The following is a 22,423-nucleotide window of genomic DNA, read 5'->3' on the forward strand; positions in this document are numbered from 1 at the left end:
TCGAATCTTTTCGTGATTACAATACTTTCTTTACTTCGAACAAAAAAAAAAAATCTACCAAGACATAAATATATAGGAGCTTGTAACTTTAACTGAGTAAAATTAAGTTAAAGCACCATCTAGATGAGGGCGCGGTCAGACGAGAGGTCAACGATAATGAGATTAGACGTACGAAAATGTCTTAACGATTATTCTTTTTACTTCGTTTTCATTCTAATGTATCTGTATCCGTAACTGCACAAGTATAGCCGATATATTGCGCCAAGCGCGACGTTTCCGTCTCGTGATTATAAGGCCCAGTAGGCACATGACAGTAAAGAAGTCCGGATGAGTAAATTAAAGGTCAAAGATGAGAGGAAAGGAGGGTGACCATGCATCACAAGCCAAAATAAGGCAAAAATCGAATATATGCAATAATGTAAATAAGTAAATCCTAGTTTAGCTTTATGAATAGTAGTGGTGATTATAGTGATGGTTATTCATAATCAACTCTTTCCTTACAAATATTTTCATCATTTAAAGCAGTTTTGAGATTCAAAGTATGTATCTATGAAGGACATCTATGTACATAGTGTCTAATTATTTAGACATCATTTTTACTTCATTTTGCGAAGTAAAAAAAGTATTGTAATCGCAAAAAAATTCGGGTATCATATTTCAACGAAAATATCCATTTTGACCGCTCTCGAATCTGTTTGAACAATGTGCTTAAAACTTTTTTTTTCGTGACATCTGTATTTACGGACAGAATAAAGGTCTCTTTTCAACAAAACAGATTGTGAAATCGATTTAAAATGGATTCATAAAGGAGTTTTCAGGATGTCTGTAAGTACGTGTGTCTATTGTATAACTCAAAAAATTATTAGCAGCAGAACGTTGAAATTTTGTATATGAGACTGATATAGCAGTTGTGCAGCTCCAGTTTTTGTTGCAACAGACCATACCAAACGTAACCCATCCTCTTATCTGGCTCCGTGAGATCTGGCACTTTATTTTTATATGTTATTAAATTGTACATTTTTTTGCTTTAAATGTGATTGAATTATGCTTTCTTATGTCCTGGTTAAGGAGTTGAAACTTTTAGTTAATCTGCATGCAGAAGTTGTAGAATCATCGGCAATTTAAAATTGTAAGTACTTTAGCCCTAACGTAGCGGATATTTGTTTAAAGTTGAAGCAGTAGAGTGAATTAAGTCAGTAGTTGAACCAATTTCAGGTTCTTGTTTTGTACCCAACGGGAACAAAAGTTAACTTTAAATTTTTGTGGGCCGAAACTTTTGCTCCTTTTACCCTGAGTTGCTAGTTTTTGCACAAAATCTCTGATTTTCACTGCAAAAATTATTTTCCTTACCTGTGTTTGGTGTTTTAGTTTTCTTTGTAGTATAATACAGTTTTTAGTAAACATGTTTTGAGTTTTTATGTATTTTTGCTTTACTGCGAATTGAGAACTGAATTGATTGAATGAAAAAATAACTCTAACAAAATTCTAGGAAATACATTTAAAAGATATATATAATTTAATATACTATACAAGGATTTCATGTGGTGTCCACATGAGGTATGTTTAAAAAAAGTACTGACGATGAAAAACTGAGTTTTTCTGTTAGGCTCTAAATGCCAAACATTTTTCAAATTTCCAATTATTGTTCCGTTTCGTGATCATAATTTTGAATCATAGCACAAATGTTACTTTAGCCACCAGTGCTGTTGTAAGTCATTGCTACAAACAAAAATAATTGTTCCATTCTTCAAAGAATCTTAGTTACATGTCGTTATTTCTTTTATATCTATTTTCTGCGAAAAGATAAGAATACACCAAATGGAAAACAATGGTTATTAAAAAACTATAAAAGTATATTTCGTTTCCTCGGTATTTCTCATTAATGTTCCCCTCGTTCATTCTTTTCTATGCCATTTATTTTTCCTATCACCTTTTCAAATAATCATGATGAAAGGATTAAAAAAAAGTTAGCTTATATCCGTGTACATTGTAACTATAACTAGCTGAAGTTCGGAATGTATAGTTTATCGGGATCCGTTACAAAGAAAAATCAAATAAAAGTCTGGATTGCAAAAGAAGTTTTCTCATATGTCTTCAATTCTTGAGTTTCTTTGTATATGACAAATATATAATTTATTTTCAATTTTCTCTAATCTTGCACTGAAATGTTTTCGGCTATATTTTCTTTCGAATGCTTCATTGAATAATGTTACATGATTGGAATATTCACAAAACTCTTAGAAATACCAATAGTAAAATTTCTTATCAGTATCCGATTGAACCTTGTCATCCTACTCCCTAGGACAAGCGAACAGAAAAAAGAAATCTATAGATGGCAAAGTCACTGTTGTCACCAGAATAGCTGCCGGACAATTCGAGATTTTGGGGACAAGATTCGTCCGGCTCAGAACATTGTCAGGTACACGGCGTCTCTTTCAATAGGCATCATCCGGCTGAAATTGTTTTTTGTCTACCCGCCTAATATGACAAGTCAGCAGAAATGTGGCATCAATATATCAAGAAAAGAAATAGTAGATGAATGTCACCCTAACCGAGTTCTCTCTGGAATTTCTTTAAGAATGTCCATATGAAAGAGAGCATTTTTGAAGACATGAGTATGAAATACTTCTGCTTTTGAATTCTAAAAATGTCAGAAAATTATTTATCAGATATTAACGTTGATATATAGCTTATTTGTGAAAACATTTCTCAAAGTATAATTAAGGAAATTACATGAAAGTAAACCTAAAACAAATCAGTTTGATCTGTTTTGATACTATCAGGGTTATCATGATTTCTAATCCTGTGTTTTGATAATCCTAAGATAATAGTAATTACTACCTGACTCGGGTATCTTCATGCTGTACGCAGTCCTGTTAATAATCATACTTTTGCCATTCAATTGATAAAAAGTTTTACAGTTATTATGTTCCTTGAAGAAGGAAACGTAAAAATGGGCAACGTCCTCGTCTGGATTCGAATTCCGAACCTTACGATTGCTAGCCGGACGTGCTTCCATTTTAACACATTTCTACATATCTATATCTCAGAAAATTTCAATAAATTATGGAGATTTTAAATGCACTCTTTAGTCTGAAGTAGGAAGTATAAGCTGCTTTTCTCTGTAAGAGTAGCTGACTGAATGGCCCTAATGCATACAAAATCGGTCCGTATAATCCACGAAAAACGAATAAACATCGGAAAACTTAATATTCATACATATAAATGAAATACATTAATTGTATATCATATATTAGTCTATTTTATTTAAAATATGTGCGTATATTAGTGTATTTTATTTTATGCTATCGATAGAGCAAAATATTTCACAGTGTAATGAAAAGGTTCAATGCCAACATGATTTTGCATTGTCTAAATTTGCGCTTTCCCCCCCCCCTCTCGTGATGGTTGGCTGATAGATGCAAAATATGCAGCAAAGAAAATAGTTGGAATCATTAGAAAAAAATAACTGAACACTTTTAACAATATTTGCATATTAAAACTCTTTTCAACACCCAGCCTAAGTAATTATATATTAATGCCACTCTTATATCCATTATTTTCCTGCTAGAATTTACTTGATACGCTAAACTAAAATTATGATTTATTTCCTAGAAATTCAGATAATTAGTTGACAGTAACTAACGTAACTGTCATTTCAAATGAATAAGTGAATAAATATATTATAAAGCCTAATTTTTGAGATACGAAATTAAGTAAGGAATATGAGCAGTGAGCAATATGCAGTCTGCTCATGAATATTAATCCCTGAATAATAGTCTAAGCGGTAAAAAATATAAATTATAAAGCGGTAAAAATATAAATACAAATGAAATTTTAGATACACTGAATAAATTGCTATTGAGTGTTTTAATCAAATGTGTTTATAAAAATGAGCTTTCGTGTGAAGAAAGATTTTTTTTTTCGTATTATAAATAAAAAACATGAAATCTTGTTCCATCTCCATTTCCTTTTGAAAGATATATTGCGCTTTTTAAACTCCTGCCAACATCGTCTAATGGTGGCATCGCTTCTGCTCAAATGTCGAGCTATTCGCTTCACGTTTTAAGAAAAGTAGAATTTATACTTTTTCAAAACTTATACTATAATATAGCCTACAAAAAACTTTGTCAAATTCTTTATTACTAGGTCGAACAAATTTGAGTATAATTCACGTTTTGTATTATATCTCGTAACTATCGGTGTTATATGATATGTTTTATATGATATGTTTTATATTATCTTTATTAAATCTTTTAGACCTGAGTCTCTATGTATTACTACTACAAATTATCTCATATACCGGAGATGCGATTTTTGGTATAAGTTTGTAAAGATTATGTTCATTTTATTAACAGTTAAATTTTGAGTTAAACTTCTTTCCTGTCAAATTCTTAACTTCAACTTACTACTTCCGGCCAGAAAGTAGTTTTAGAATAAGGTCTGAATACATAATGAGGAAGAGCGGTATTTAACCGCGAAGTTCTTCGGTCTTAGCGAGAGAGTTACCAGGTATCCTGTTTGCACGCGTCTGCCTTTTTAGGCTACTCTTTCAAAGCTATTATTACGCTCGCCCGTACTTAGGCCCTTGTTAGCTTCACAGTCAATTAGCGTTAAGGGGCCAACTCGGCTAGAATCTTGATAGCTTCGGCTATATCTCCTTAGTTTAGATTAGTTTTAGTTTAATTCTTAGCCTCTTAAGTTCAAATCCAAGTGTCGGCTTTTATTGTATACTCCAAGACGGAGTTCTGTTAAATCTTATTTGAATAATAAAGGGTTATTTACCCTTCCATCTTGTTGGTTCTTGTCACACGAACTCAAGCGATTATTCGCTTGTTAGTTCTTAAGATTTTCACGTTCAACTGTAACTTAGCATTTACAAAGTGAGGAACTCTACAAGTTACCTCAAGCATTTAGAAACAAATTTTAATGCAACATATTGCAAGATCAAAAATAATATACGTAATACACATATACCATTTTCTAGACCTGATATATATAATCTTCACTCTACAATTAACTTTCTATGAAAGATTCTGGGCCCACCCGCAGCCGAGAGGTAAAGTCGCTGAACAGCGATGGTTTGGTCTGGCGAATCTAAGCGAATGGGCTACTAGCGTGAGCGTGTTCGTGGTTTTCGGGCATGTGTAACGTATATACGAGAAAAATTCTCTCAGGAGGTTCTCTGTGAAGGCATCATCCTCCGCTTAACCCAATAAACAGCCCTCGTGTGCTTTGCAATAATCGAACAAACCAAACCTTTAAAATATTCTGCTAAGAAAAGAGCAAATTGGACACATATGCATACAGGTTTCGACGCAAAATACAAAATTTTACATTTTGGATGTCAATGAATGGACGGTTGTCCTTACAGCGCATCTGATCTGCGCAACTGGCAGGATATTTAAGAGGAGGAATTACGATTCCAAGTCATAAATTCTTCACAAATTTCATTCCGTGTACTCTGGTAGACAGTAACTATGCCTGGCACACAGGTGCCCGAACCGTATGCGCAGATGTCAGAATTTGACAGAGGTCGCGTACTTGGGTTCCAAGAAGCCGGTTGGTCTTATCGGCGAATAGCTCGACATTTGAGCAGGAGCGATGCCACCATTAGACGATGTTGGCAGGAGTGGGTGAACCATGGTCGCACACAGCGTCAAGAAAAAAGCAGTAGGCCTAGAGAAAGGACAGAACCTGAAGAAAGAGAAATCTCCAGAACGGCACTCACAGTCCCAGACGCATCATTATCATCGATTGTACGTGCAAACTAGTGCTTCAGTGACCGTAAGGACCATTCATAGACGGTTCGCAGAAAGGGCGCTAAGGTCACGGTGCCCCTTGCGCCGACTACCATTGACCTCTGTACAGCGTCAAGCCCGTTTGCAGTGGTGTCGGGCTCATTCGCACTGGAATGTCACTGACTGGAGTAGAATAGTCTTCAGTTATGAGTTCCGCTTTGAACTGAGCCCCGATGACCAGCGAAGGGAAGTCTGGAGACGCCATGGACAGCAGTGTGATACCAACCTGACTGTCTTCCTGCAGACAGGTCGACAACCAGGAGTGATGGTCTGGGGTGCCATTTAATTTCATAGTAGGACCCCTTTGGTTGTCATTAGTCGCAACCTTACAGCACAGCGGTACGTCGGCGAAGTTCTAAGGCCCGTTGTGTTGTCCTTCATTTCAAGCCACCCTGGGCTTACATTTCAGCAAGATAATGCCTGCCCCCACACTGCATATGTTCCTAATGCTTACCTTAGTGTTTGTCGAACATTACCTTGGCCAGAAAAGTCGCCGGATCGCTCTCCTGTTGAGCACGTTTCGAGCACTATGGGCAGGGCCCTCTAACCAACTCGGGATGTTGACGATCTAACCAGTTGGACAGAATTTGGCACGATATCCCTCAGAAGGCCATCCGCAACATCTATCAATCGATGCCAAGCCGATTAACAGCTTGTATAAGGACCAGAAGTGGACAAACGCGTTACTCACTTTTTCACTTTGTGAAGCTCTATCACTTCAATAAATCATCCAATTTTTCTCAAACTGTAATCATTTGTTTTTCTGTACATGTACACTGCTCAAAAAAAAAAAAAAAAAAAAAAAAAAAAGGGACAGTCCTATATCTCCCGATCTACTGGGCCGATTGACAAAATTCAAATTGCGTTCTTCATGTTTCGAAAGCGCGACTTAGGATATATATTAGATTTATATATAGCACTATTCTAACATAGGTATTTTGACACAAAATCGGACTTTTTCTGAAATAACATACCATTTTTTTTACATATTTCGATTCTACGACTCAAATTACGCCTAAATATGAAATTTTAGTTTTAGTTTAGAAATACTTCACTTGGCGAACTTCTTAATATATGGCAACCTAGTTTCCTTAGGAAGAAAAAGTCACCATCGTTCCTTTTTTCCAAATAATATTCTTTATATTATATTTTTAATAATAACTTATTATTTTAAGTAATTTTTTCTTTTCGAATTTCATTTTAATTGTTTAAGTTCGACGGTTTTTTTTTTTTTTTTCCTAAGAGTGTGTATTTAAAAATGGTTGTTTTACAGATGTTTCTTTTCTAATATCCAAACTTCCTTTGCGTTATAGTGTTACATATACATATCCTTAAAAATAGAATACGCATCATTAAACAGACACTCAAACACGCAAGAAAGTCTGCAAATGTAAACACCTCCAACCGGGAAGCATCAATTCTCAGTTTTTCGCTTCAGAGTACACTTCGGAGTATTGAGGGATCTCTGTGCGAGCTTCGCTCTCTATAAGCGCTTTGCATTGCTTTGTACATAACATTCTTATTAGTTTGATTTGTAACTACTGATTGTGTTTTGTTATACTAATAAGAGTTGTTCGAGTACTTTTGTGGAAAGTTCCAGAAATGTAAAGTGTTTCTTTTAGGAAAACAAAGTTTTATCAAACTACCATCTGTTCTGTGTGCATTCAACCCATTATGAAGCCGTACGCACGCAACAATATATTTCAAAAACAGTCTTCAAACCCACATGTTAGTTAGTTTGTTTTAGTTTGAAAGGATGGAAATTATCTAAAACGAATCACGTCTATTCAGCTCCGATTTTTTTTATCTTGATTATACGTGACATAATTTTAATAGTAATTGCTAGTTGCTTAGTTCCCAAACTTTTCTGTAAAGAAATTATAAAAGGGGTTCATCAATCATCTCGGTTGATGAGCAAAAATATTTTTTTTTTACCTCACGCATTTCTAAAATTCCAATATTGAGTACCTGAGATCAATCCGTATTAAGTAAGAATAATTTGCTTTAAAGTTAGGTACTGAAAAATATTATATTTTATTAACCGTATATATTATTTGTAATATCGTTTCATGAGTAATGCACGTTGGTCGACTTTTATAATATCACATGGATAGTTTTACATGAATATAAATCATAATTATTGTAATATCTTTTCACTTTTTTAGTATGTTTTATAAAAATGATAAGACACAGTAACAGTTTTCAGTTTTTAGATGGATGAGAAATGAAGGCAAACGCTAAAGTGAGATTGCGAAACTTTATGTACAACACATGAATTTTTTTCTGTTGTGTCTTTAACGTAAGAGTACTTAGATATCTTAACAATGGTGGGTATGGCTTTTATTTTAAATTTAAATGTAGAAAATACTTTTAATTAGTTTTTTTAATAATGCAAAAGTATAGCAAGTATGATGGAAGTACTGATAATGATGATGATAGTAAATGATGCAAGTATGATGCAAAAGTATACCAATGATTTCTGAAAAAGCTACAAAAAGTTCATATTTATTAAACTGGACAACATTATTAACCTTCCAGCACGCGCGCTATGCACAAAATCTGCGACAAATTCGGTTTTTAGTGCACACTTTTCGTATACCGCAGCTGAGACATCTGAATGTCATTTCTATTCCTCCTTTCAACCCTTCCCCACATCATGGAATGTGCCAAAAGAATGTCATACGATATTTTGTTGTTTTTTTACTGAGCTTTTGCGCTACATGGCAGCTTCTTCGTAAGAGTTACGACACGCGCGTGGTCGTGGGGGAAAATTCGGAAAATACGTTTTCTCAAATATTTTGTAATTTTGTGTTATTAATTTACATGTATTATTTTAATTTGTATAAATTCGAGTCTATATTTTTTATATCGGTTGTCATGGTAAAAATATATGTGCAACCAGCTTGCTTATTTTGCTCGCATTCTTCAAGAATTATCTGATGAAGAAAAAGAAGACAAGGAAACTTTTGGATGGGAGAATAATAGCACTGTTTCCTGAGTGGAAATGATGGCCTAATTTGGATTGTTATATATGATAGGAATAAAAAAAAGTACACCATATAAATCCAAAAGAATTGTTCAAGTGATGGCACTGGAATTGAAATAAAAAGGGCTGTGGTGATCTACGAGAAATTTTTATTTCTGACAAGTTGTTTTCGATTCGATGATAAACCAACAGGACAGGACAGATGATCAAATATTAAAACTAGGTTGGATTTTAAGATATAGTTATTAAATAATAAATTTTTAAATTTTTATAATAAAATATATCATTGCTTTTCCAACTTACTGATTTGAAATTTTTAAAATAATTTACTATCATTTAAATGTGACATCATTTGTATTTTGCAGTAATAAAGTTAATATTTTATGTTTTAACAAATTTATTATGAATGTTCACTCATTTCTGCCATTTTTCGTGCCAAAAAGGGTAAAATAACAGATGTGGTAAAAATACGACGCACGAGTGCTGAAAGGTTAAAACATCAATGTACTGGATGCCTTCAGAAGTATATAATGCAAAAGTATAGCAAGTATAATGTAAGTACTGATGATGATGATACTAAATGATTAAGTATGATGCAAAACTATAGCAATGATTTCTGAAAAAGGCTACAGAAAAGTTCATTTCTATTGAACTGCGTAGCATATTTGAAGCATCAGTGACAGGATCCCTTCTATGACAGGAGAGGATCCTTTCTACTTCGCCAAATGGGCGGTTTGAAATGGACGCCAAGTATTCAAATGGGCGCCAAATTTGGCTACCCTGCCACTTTCTGACAACTCTAAGCCTGCCGTTTAGCTATCTCACTGCATTTCGCAACAGTATAATGTCTTGTTTCCAGATTAAAAAGGGAAACATACGCCTACATTTATTGCATGTTATGATAGTTAAGCCATCATGCATATAGAACACCATCGGGGTACCAAATGTGTTATACATGAAGTCATTTTATAGCCCAGCCATTTTCTTTCTTTCATCTTCAAAAACTCAGGATTATCTGATACGTCAGGCCGTTTCTTTTCCAGGACGGTAAGGCGATTTCATATTACAATACCAATCTCAATATAGAATAATCCAAATTTGACGATTTCACATTGGCAATGCAATTTTGTCAGAATATTGTTTAATGATGACAACAGTAAAGGTAAACATTCGTTTGAATAGTGTAATTTTAATAGCTCTTCTTTCATATTAACATTGATCATTTGTAATTTGCGATTAAAACACAAATGGCACATCACTGTACAATTTTATTTCAAGCACATTTTAAGGTAATAAATGAGCTTTACCTTCTTTCAAAAAAAAGACTCTTAAGATGAACTGCAGTCTTTATGGCCTTAAAGTTTCAACTTTTGTGTGCCCAGTACAGGTGAATTAGAAGTGATATCTTCAAAAATTCAGATTCTCAGCAGGCCTCAGTCAATTCGCACATTGAAAGATATCAGGAAAATATGATTTCTTCTTCAGATCAGAAATCACCCATCTTTAATTCAGTTTAATCAGTTTCTCCGAGTCCTGGAAAAAACGCCAAAATGTAAAGCTTTTTATCTGCATATATGTATATATATATATATATATATATATGAGTGTGTGGATTAATAAATAATTTCAATTTGATTATCCAAAAAATAATAAGAAAATACTATTTTAATGTGATATTTTTAAAATGAAATACAAAAGAAATGGGTGAAACTTTTAGAAGTGTAAAACTTACTGAAGGTTGTACGTATCATGGAAAGCAAAAATTCAATATGTATGTACTTTAAAGATAAATTTGAAAGAAATAAAATAATAACATTTTACAAGAAATATTATTGCCGATTCCATACAAAGATCCTGTCTTTTAAAAGGGAATTAGTATTTTCCCATAAAATCAGCAACAATTCAATTCAATCTCGTTTTGTCTCTCTCCAGTTTTTGAACAAGACTCCTACCTGTATGTAAAAATGCAAAAAATTAAAAGTGATGCGGTTTTTGAATTATATCTTTGATTTTTTATAAATACGTTTGATGAAATAAATGAAATGAAACGCAATGAATGAAAGTTGAGTATCCGGAAAAACATTCGGTGACTTGAAATGCTGATTATAAATAAATTACAGTAAGTTAAAACATGTGCAAAATTTATGGTGACAATAATTAATTCAGAGAAGATTATAGAAATGAAAAGTTAATGGGAAGAAACTAAAAGAGAGCATAACTACCAAGACCGGGAGTATATAAATATTCCATAAATAACACTTTTTTCTTTTTTACTTTTTATTTATTTATTTTTTTATTATTTATACATATTTCTTTCTTGATATATATATATATATGCATAATGAATATGAGGGTTGAACATTACTAATTTGTGTTATTCATGAACATTTCCTCAAATAGGTTAAATAAAATAAACATTATGTCAACAGAACTGCCAGGTGTCTGAATTTCAGGCATTACAGCTGAACGTTTTTGGAGAATATCGGCAATGCAAAAGCTTTTAAACATGTTATATATTTCTTTCACTAAATTAAATATATCAAAGAGAGCATTTATGCCAGCTTCTTTAGTTTTATTATCTTTTTTGTCTGATATCTTAGGCCCATATCATACGGAGTTTGTTTCACACGAACAACTGTTTCGGACAATTTTTCTGCCTGGTTTACTATTGAGAGAAAGTGTGACGAGGTCACATTGAATTAATTATTTACTACGTTATGACAATATTTAGATATTTGCATCAGATTCCTTTGGTGACAGTTTCATTTTTTCGCCAACTTGTGTTGTAAGGTGAGGAACAGATTTCATCAGACAACTGTTGTAAGCGGAGGAAAGTATTGCATCAGACAACTGTTGTAAGCGGAAGAAAGTATTGCGTCAGACAACTAGCGTCTTCACTTCTGTTTGCCTGGGTAGCTGAAGGTATTTTGCGATTGGTTGCCTTCTGACGCTGGATCTTTTTTCATTGGGCGGCAAAACTTAACTGTGGAACTTTATAAAAGGCGGTATTTTTTGTCTACCATGAGGGAGGAGAAGGAGGAGATTGTGAAGGTGCGAGATGGAGATGCTGCATAGAGAAAGACAGTAAGAGTGGAGTAAAAATGCAAACTTGTGGGAGTTTATCGTGCAAGCTTTCTTTAGTCTCCCAGTGTGTATGAAGGAAGTGATTTTCTTTCTCTCTGATGTTGTAGCTGCAAAATTTAAGCTAATCTCCTGTTTTCCGGGCTTGGCATTTTCGCCCGGCATCCCGATGAAGAGTACCTGCATGTGTTTGAGCTGATATACACCAAGTCTTCGAAGGGCTGTGTGGAAGAATTGATCTATCCTTTTTTTGTTCTGAGTGAGGAGGCCTCATATCGTCATGTGACATACCGGATTACAAAAAAAAAAAAAAAAAAAAAAGGAATATCTCTTCAGTATTGTTGGTATCCAATAAAGCAAGAATTAAATCTGTTTTCACGTGTTTGTCACTCTCTCGTCACGGCGGGCTATAGACCTGGATCTTGTCCTGGGGTAAGTTGCCACTATATTCCTGCTTATCATAACATGTGACATATACGTTTGCCACCACAACCAACGAAAATAATCATTACCACAGAAAGACGTGCGACTTTTTACTTCCTTTCAAAAAAAAAAAAAAAAAAAATTGCAAGTTGTTCGTTTTGACCCAATCAGCTATCAGCTTCGAATGCTATCAGCTTGTTTGTAGTAGAGAACCAGTTTCCCTTGTTTTAACCCCAAAGCGATCTACGGTGATTGGCTGTTGCGACAAAACAGAAAAATTGTTCCAAACAGTTGTTCTTCCGAAACAAACCGACGTGTGATAGCAGCTTTTAGCCTCAGTCTTTGCATTTTTAACAGTGTTAATACCTTCGCTAATGTTTGCACAAGAAATTCCAGGAGTAACCTGGGTGGATTTCACTTTACTAACTTCCTTACTGTTATTACTAATATTTTTAACTATTTTCAGGAACTTACGGCACCCTCTGTAATTTGCTGTGTGCCCTGTTTCCAGGCAATTGCAGCACTTGACAATCTCTAATTTCTTAGCTGAATAGTCTGAGAATGGCGGTGGAAGTGTTGGCAGTTGTGACACTGCACAACAGCATAAAATAAGTGAACTTTCTCAAGACCTTTAACATTATCAAGCTGTATTTGAAAGAGGGACATTAGCGCGCGCGAACTAAGTCGGTGCATTTGTGCTACTTTCTTTACTTAAACCTGAGTTCAAATGTTTATCTTAAATTTCATCTGGTGAACAATCAATAGGTAGGCCTCGAATATTTACCTTAATGGGCTTATCCATCCTTTTCTGAATAAGATAATGTTTAACATTTTTAGCTTCAAGATAATTAGTGATTCCTCTGTGGTCATCATTGATTTTGGGAAATATTTACGGCATTAATGATATACCAGAAGTCAGAAAGTTTTTTTTCACTCCGCATATTTTATTGACTGCTATATACATACGGTGATCAAATATGAACCAGCCTTTATTTATCTATTTATGTATTTTCATCAGATGAGCAGTTGCATCGCCTTTAAGACGTTCAGCTTTAAAGTTGAACTGATGGAATCATCTACAAACTGCTATGCCCAGCCTCGGAAGTGGCTCGCGAACAAGCCTTTATTGATTGCATGTCAGATAGGATACTTACGTATGATTAAACAGTTTAGATTATAAGGTTGGTTTGCAGAGAGTAAGGGAACCAAACTAGACGAACAGTTCCGGTTTCCTATTAGCAATAGCCCTCATGACGAGTGAGAAAAAGTGCGCATTGAAGTTGGTCGTGAACTTGTTGAAAAACAAGTTCAATCCTTGTCGTCCTCGCATCAGTACGACTAATTAAAATATTACACGCGTACGTCAGTATACCGAATTACATTGACGGTTCATAATGCATGTAATTTCGGACGAGCTTGATATCAGCTATGAACTGTGCAATCAGTTATTTGTAGGCAGCTGTGCTTCAGAAACACCTCAGCTCTTTGAGTTCCAAAGTTGTTGAATGATGATCAAATACTGCGAAGCATCACAAGATTCCATTTTTCAAATTCTTCAAACTCGTTTAGAAAAGATTTGTTTTGACTCGTTTGGACCCCTCAAAAAGACACTTTGGGACAATCAATTTGAAACCGACTATGAAGTAGAAACATTCTTCAGAAACTGGTTAGATATCGCGCGGTTTCATTCTAAAAAACGGAATGAAAAAGCGAATAAAACATTGAGGAAAAATGTATCATAAAATGAGAAGACTATATAGAAAAATAGTTTGTAGAAATGTAGATCTTTCTCATAACGTAAAATTCATTTGAAAACAAAAGGTTCGTTTATCTTTGATCGACGAGCAATTAAAATTAGCCTGTCTTTAGAATTTCCGATACACGGACTAGAGATAAAATGCACGCTAGAGATACAGTGAATGGAAAAACATGACCACTGCTCGCTTTGAAATCGTTGAGTTTGAAATACACAATAAAACAAATTCAAAATTCAATCTTGCAGATGTCAATAATGGGGGTGGAAGAGTATGTTATTTAGAAATGAAAGGTTCTAGTGACTGTTATTTTTTTCACAATGCGAAAAACATGCTTGCATTCATATAAATTCGTCATTATTTAATTTCTTTAAATTTAACACAGGGCGATAATACGAGTATTTGGTGGTGGCAGCACTTTAAAAAGAGATTCAGTCCTTTATAATAATTCACCGCAAAATCGCGTTTTGAGACTAATAGCCCTTCTACGCTAACGCTCCTTTGGGTTAATAAATTTCGTCAAATTGCTTTATTGTTGCCACTTGGTTTATATTATAGTTGAATTATCCTAGAAGCTTACGGCTTATATCAATGAATAAAATTTTGAGACAAGAAACCAAACTTTGTTAATAATGTTACCACATCGTGGCATGTACTACAAAAATACAAAATGGCATTTTTTATGTTTCAATTCTTCATGATTATTTTTTTTAATGTAGAAGGTTTCCTATATTTACAACTAAATTACAACCTATATTTACATGCGTTTCAAAATAGAACTTATTTTTTGATTCAAGTTTTCAAGTTTTAGAACTTTATAAAATACTGAATAATAGCTTGTTATTGCATTGTTGCAACGTTGTAGATCATCAGTTTTTATGTTTCGTCAAGTTTATTTTTAAATATTTCAAGGCGCTTGTTAGGGCTCGCCAGCGGACGAGCGGTAAAGTCGCTGAATATTGGTAGTTCGGTCCGAGGTTCGAATACCGCGAACGGGATGACTGCATGGGCGTTTTCGTGGTTTTCCCAATGTGTAACGTGTACACGATAAAGTTTCCTTTCGCAAGTCCTTCATGAAGGCACAACTCCCCTTAGGCAGATAGCCCTCGAGGTTTTGCCGTAATCATACAAACCAAACCAAGACTTTTTCGATTTTTCTGGATGAATAGTTTAAAAACGTTTTTTGCTTCTGAAGAATATTCACTGACAGTTTGTAAGGTTCCTTAATTTTGATTAATTAGTTATTTTATGTTTTGGATCTTTACTGTCCTTTCTCCTTCCGTTTTCCCGCCAGAATGCAAAGTATTTCGTGTGTATTTAAAGTTAGGTTACAGCTTGTAAGACATTCTGCCTTTTAAGGCGTGATACTAGAAATTCTAAATAAGATAAAATTTGCAGGTTTCGTCGATTACCGATAATGGCATCCAAGCTGGCTAAGTTCTGAATTAACTTTGAGTTAAACTGATCTGTTTAGTCCTTGGCGACTAGCTTAATTGAGTTTAAATGTTACATCTGTTTTTTTAAGTTATTATCTTTCCACAGGTGACTGGCTGAGTTGTGAGCACAAAGTATGCCTGCTGTTCAATGTTTAGTTTTAAATAAAGGATCTTTTACACCTTTGTCAAGCTTGACTTGTTACTTTATAGACTTCGCGATAATTCGCTTAATAGCTACCAAGAGTTTTGATACTTTGGATGATTGCAAAGAACTCTAAACTCTAGAAGTTTCAAAACTTTTCTCTATAAAAGACGTCTTATTGAAGAAATAATTTAGTGCTTGTTTTGCTACTTTCTGTCCATAAATGTGATTGAATTGTCGAAAGTCATTGTTAGTATTTAGATTAAGACTTTGGCATTTCTGATCAGTGAAATCCTCCACATCGTTAAAGTCTTCTGGTCCAAATTGAGCAGGACCAGTTTTGTATCCAATGTACGCAAAAAACAAACAAAGACACTAATTTCACTGTTAGATGGTACTCGACTAAAATATCTGCCAGTAGTGCCATAGCAAAGAAGACGATTTTACAATCATAGGAAGAGTCATAATTCAAAATTTGTATTTTTCCAGTAAAAATATCTAAACTGACGTCAGAATAATGCATTTAAATGACAAACACTCAGCATCAGAAGGGACTTTAAAACTTAAGTAATCTGAGCACGCCCTCTTTATTCTTAGAACTGCCTGAATTTTCAAATAAATGGAGAAAGATAACAAAGAACTCCCATCACACCAGAAGGGACTATGTGGTAACATGTAATAATTTTGGCAGGTAATTGCATATTTTGAGTCTGTCTTTAAATATGTATGCCAAAATCAAAAAGGAATTATTTTGACAACGACAGCAATGTCTGTCAAACTCCACCCATAATGTCCTGAAAATATATATTATTTTGATATGCCGGTAACCATTCTGATATATGAACTCTGCGTAATGCAACAAGTGCCGGTATAAAGAATAAAATGTATACTTGTAGTTAATTCATTTAAATGTTTATTAATTTTGTTATAAATACGTTTACACTGCTTACCGTATTTCTTCGCGTAGTTTTCTCCTTAGCCTTTTAACGCATGATCCTGAAAATTAAAAAAAAAAATATTCCAGTTCAGAGAACGAATTACCCTACATTTTAAAATGGAATTATTCCCGCAGTGATTGTTTTCGTCTTACTAACAAAGACTAACCCCCGTAAATTACCTGTAAATTTCACGCTGAAACTTTCCCCCTAAATATTGAACTTTATGCCAGCCTTATGCAAGAACCGATCCATTACAGTGAAGCAAACTCGAACTGACATTCAGTCTACGATTTAGAGGAATCAGCTGCCCATTCAACCTTTCCGATTATTCTTATGGACGATCTGAGACTCAATAACAGGAATAACGATAAGATCGGGCGAAACTCAAGTTGCAGAGGAGTAAAAATGAAGATTTCTTATTAGATATTATAATGATAATATTAATACATTTTCTTGTGGGTATATAGTTTTCTTTTAAAGAAACATTATTGTGATAATTACCTGTAGTTTATCCATGACTACTTTTCATTTATGATGTTCTCACTGTAACCGTGTCGTTCGGAAATTAAATTATTCGCATAATTTACTTCTCTTTACCTTCGAACGATAAAAATAACAAAAGAAAGGGAGAATATAGTGAGGAAATACGGAATTGTTTCTGGAACAGGGTTAGAATAGAACGAAAAGAAATATTGTTAATATAGGTATATGTTTCCACCTATTGCCTTAATAGGTATTTCTATGTATATAAAGACAGAAATTATAATCAAAGAAAGGAAAATTTAAGTGCGTTTTAATATCTCTGGTATTCTCATTGAAATGCAATGGTTTTTAAATTGGTGGGGAAAGGATAGACCTTTTAAAATCCAAAAACTTTACCATTTCCACTGATTACATTATTTACTAAACCACTAAATGTGCATTAGAGTGAATTTTTTTCCCGCTTTTTGTTACTTAAATTGAGAAGATAACTGCCGTAATCAAGTATTCTATTTCATAATTCATAGTAAGCTAAGTTGGGCATTATGAACTTCTACTTTACTTTTTGAAACGCACTTGAATGTCCGCGGTAAAAGCTGCTAAACTCTGGTAGTTCATTCTGGGTTTGCCTCACGTCAAACGTGCTGGCTACATGGCGGTTTTGTAGTTTTTCCCCATGTGTAACATCATACCATCCAGTTTTCCTCAGAATGTCTTCCACGGGTCATCCCTCCATTTCCGTGCAGTGCCTAAAGGCGAACCACGCACTAAAATATTCTGATGTAGACACCACATGTCTTCCTTCTATGGCCTAATTAATTCTACACATTTTTGCTGCATTTCATTTAAACATATTTTCTAGCATTTTGTTGGAGATACATTTCTTACCTTATCAATTCATTTCTCACTTCGCGACAAAGCAAAAATGCATAAAAACTCAAAAGATCTTAAAAAATATGAAATACAAAAAAACCTAACCCGAAATGCCGTGAAAAACAATTATTGCAATTAAAATAAGTTTTCTGTGCAAAAACAAGCAATTCGGCCAACGAGCAGGAAAGCAAAATTTTCAGTACACACAATTTAAAGTTATTCGTTTAACCCCAATAGGCAAAAAGACACTTCAGTTTATGCACCATATGACTTAATTCACTATACTACTAAGAGCTTAAAATTTAAACATACGGCGCCACCTTAGGCCTAGGAATACTTACACTTTTAAGTTGATGATGATTCTACAACTGTTGCATGTAGATTAATTATATCCTTAACTAGAACATAAAAACAACGTAATTCAACCACTTCTGAAGAAAAATTCCGCAATTTAAAATGTTATGTCGCGAATTTTAATTATATTAATGTTTGTTTTAAGTTATCATAATTCTAGTATTTTTATTTGTACTCATGCATATTTTAATCTGGAAAAAAGAGTATTCTTAAATTGTTAAAGCCTTATTTAGCTCGTTATTCTTCAGACCATAGTGTAAACAAAGACAAGAGACGGTTGTAAGAGCCACCTCGTTTATGGCCTTTTATTACCAGTTGTGTTGTCGCTTTCTTCGCTGGTGGCCTTTTTACTAATGGCGTTGTAACGAAAATCGTCTTCTTTTCGCTTTGTTGTATTTGCAATGTTTCTTCCAATAAGCTTAGGTAATTGGATTCTCGTAAAACGTAGTTTCCGCTTGTTAGCTGGGGGATCCTCTTTACTTCCCCATGTTCTGAGTACAAATGTTTGGCTTCATTGTCATATTTTTCTTGTTATTGATTCGTCGTGGGGGGGGGATTTCTCAGTTAAAGATAAAGTAAAATTCTGGGATTGGTAAGATTTAATTTGCTGATTTTTTGTAGGTCTATGAACATACAGAGGCGGAGAGACCGAGATTTCCTGGGAGGCTTGCAACTTGTTAGATTTCATTCGAATTCTGATTTTTGAGCAAGGAAGAAAAAGGAGAAAAAAAGTGTGGGGGCTTGATCGCGTGCCGGTCTTGCTCTCGCGAGCACCGTGTACTAGCGGGCTGTGGACTTGAATTGATCTCGACTTTCAGTTGATGAGAATTTTGCTCGAGTTGAGACAAAGTGTTCTTCGCAAAATATAGCTTCGCTGCTTCTTCATTATATTTTTCCGAGAACTTTAATTAGACGTTCTCGAGGTGATCTTAATGCAGGTGTTCGTTCGGGATCTCCCAACCTTTTGATACCACTTGTTTTCCTGGGATCTTGATTCTATTGAAGCGTTTCTGATAAAGACTGTTCCAGATTTAAAAGAAGCATCCCGATACCTGTGCTTACCTTGGGTCTTGATTTTGTTGAAGCGTTAGTGTTCCTAATTAAGAATGTTCCTGATTTAAAAGAAGCATCTCGATACCTGTGTTTACCTTGGGTCTTGATTTTGTTGAAGCGTTAGTGTTCCTGATTAAGAATGTTCCTGATTTAAAAGAAAGCTGGACTATCTCTTGAACTATCTAAAACTCCGCATTAATCAGTAGATGATGGCATTCCCGATTTCTTCGAAGGGTCAACGAAATGAGTTGGACGATGTGTTGAAATATTAAAACTCTGTATTTATCCGTCGATGATGGCACATGCCAGAAAATAGGAGTTTGATGTATGAACTTCATCCTGTGAGTGATTTTATTCTGTCTTTTCTATTTAAACTGTAACCGAGTAATGATAGTTATTATATTGATATATGTGTAAACGAAATGAATGGATAAATTAAATAATGAGTAGTTATATTAATGTACTTGTAAATGAAATGATTTGACAATTTAAGTAATGACAAGTTATTTAAGTATACATGTAAACGAATAATTATAAAATTGGTACAACCATCTAAATTGTGAGTTATGGATTGTTTAAAAAAATTTTACACCTACTCTTAACATGAATGTTAACATTTAAAATGATATATATGTTAATTTACATCTTAAGATTATTTTGTAATAAATGTGTTTGGTCTTATAATTTTATTGCATTTATTTACTATATAGCGTATTTATTTTTTTTCTTTGGGGTGGTCTGTCATGACACTCCATTTGTTTGCGCCGGGAGGCTTTTAAGAAACATAGAGCTTTGATTGAAATTGGATTATTGTTTTTCCCTAGTGGGCTTCCTAGTGCGCTCTATTGTACTAACCTATTACCACTATACAATTGTTCTTATCATATACTTTGAATTAGATTTGTTTTTATTTATTTGATTTTAGTTAGTTTTGTCCTGCACCATGTGTTAAGTTGCGTCAAAAGTTAAGAGTCATAAGAGTTTAAAAAGTATAAAACACCTAATTTTAAGATATTTAACAAAAAGCATAACAGAATAAATACCCGAACTTATCGATCCGGCTAAGAGGGTGGTTATCTACCTTTCTATTTATAAATATATATAAATCATAACTTAGAAATTTCGAAACAGTTTCACATAAACCCAAAAGAAGTGAAATACCATTAAATTACAAAATGTCCTATAAATATCATAAATAAATTAACACAAAGTCAGAAAAAACTGTCGAAATATAAAATGCAAAAACCACAAAAAATAAATACATAGAAAGAGGAATGAAATCAAATCTGATATAACGTTATCAAGAGGAAACTCCTCCTTCCCTGAAAACCACTACATTTCTGTTATCCAAAATTAGATGATGAAATATTCTAAATTGTTTAATCATAAGTGTTCACCCAAATACTTTGAATTTCTGCCACCGACGCAAAATTCTTTATACTGCTCTAGTATAGATATGCGTATGTACGTATGCTTGGTGCAGCCGATTACCATAAAAAAGGGAGGTGCACAACTAGATTTCATAGCAGTCCATGTACACAATTTCTACGTTCTACGACTAAAGCTTTTTGAACTATTCGAAATGCATATGTACGTACATACTTCAGGGAAAATATCCAATTTTAAATCCATTTTACTATCGGTTTTGGAAAATGAGCCCTTCCTTCTGTTCATATGTCGTGCAATGTCATCCAAAAATTCTTCAGTTTGATTCGAAAGTTTTCAAAATGGAAATTTTCGTTGACTATGACACCCGAAATTTTTCCCGATTACAATATTTCATTTACTTCGTACAAGGAAGCAAAACCGCACCGGAAGAAACCATAAGGATTTTCTTTGAAAAAAAAATAGTACTTATGCGTAGCAAAAATGAAAAAAAAACTAACTTGTTTAAGAAATATTTAGAAAGGGAGAAAATTCTTAAAGTCTATTTTATAGTAAACAAACAACTGAAAATGCATTATTAATACTAACTTACCAGTTTTTGATACAATAAAATAGCCATTACTGCAGTTTTAACTCTTTAATTGTTAATTTTTACTTTACCTAAAAACAATCTATTTTGGACACTATTGAATACTTTCCTCTCACAAAAGAAAGCGATTAGATTAAGTTAATATCTAGCTTTGGTACGTTTAGCAAAAAATTTCCAGTCTCTTCCCTCGCAGTTTCTGTTATCAATTCTTCGTACTGCCTTACGTTTACTGCGTTCGTTTATAACATAAAAAAGAGATTGTTTAAGATTATGTTTTTTACAACCATTATGCAAATTGAGCGTAACGATAAGGAGTAAATTTCCAAAATTGGGTTTTATTATTCTACATTTTTTTCTTATTCAAAGGTGAAACGGAAAAGAAAATATATTCATACATTTCAATTATGCTGCTCTTGATAATTTCATGAAAATGCAGTCAAGCGTTAAAAGCAAATAGCTCTTTATAAATTTGAAATGCTTTTTACTCGGGAAAAAATGTTGAAGGTAAATTTTTAATTTAAAACACAATAATGACTGTTTTTTAGCATATTTAACCTGAAGCGAATATTTAACTGAGAAATGTCTCATCCCATTTTATAGCTTATTCTTGCCTTTTGCTAAGCCTAATTAGGTAGTTTTCAAGCTAATGATATTTCCCAGCTAAACTTCATTTCCAGCTGTCATTATAAATGGATTTTCCTTTTCTTTATGTTATTTCACGGCAATATTCCTCTGTTAAATACATCATCTGTTATGCATTTCCATTGGAATCGTTTTGAGCATTTGAAGCACTTAACTGCATATAAAACCAGATGTTTAGTTTTCATAATTTTAAATATTAATTTACTTAGCAATCTAGATTTTGGATGGGATATGTCACTGCAGAAAATACAAGATTGTGTGTAAAAGAATACTAATTTCAATTACCCATGTAATAAATCACAATTTAAAATTAAATAAATAAAGATTCAGATTTTAATGTTGCACCATTCGATTTGTTAAGATTTATTATGCTTTGAACTCGCACTATATACTCTTAGACTCACTCCACTGACACATTTTTTGCCTTTTTAGCATGAAAAATTTATAAGATAATGGCACATATGCAACTCGATTTCGTATTTAGG

At 33.7% G+C, this 22,423-nt stretch overlaps 1 long non-coding RNA gene across 1 annotated transcript in view; it reads right to left on the reverse strand.

Annotated features, from left to right (window-relative positions):
• The window catches only part of LOC146998222 (uncharacterized), a 720,447-nt gene that overhangs the window by 58,889 nt on the left and 639,135 nt on the right, over positions 1-22,423 (reverse strand). Inside the window, exon 3 of the long non-coding RNA XR_015040042.1 lies at positions 10,095-10,320. This is a non-coding gene — a long non-coding RNA (uncharacterized LOC146998222). The remainder of the gene's footprint in view (positions 1-10,094; positions 10,321-22,423) is intronic.

The sequence above is a fragment of the Stegodyphus dumicola genome, chromosome 3 (assembly GCF_044657685.1).
Source record: "Stegodyphus dumicola isolate Sdum_Otavi_A_Nest chromosome 3, ASM4465768v1".
NCBI lineage: Eukaryota > Metazoa > Arthropoda > Arachnida > Araneae > Eresidae > Stegodyphus > Stegodyphus dumicola.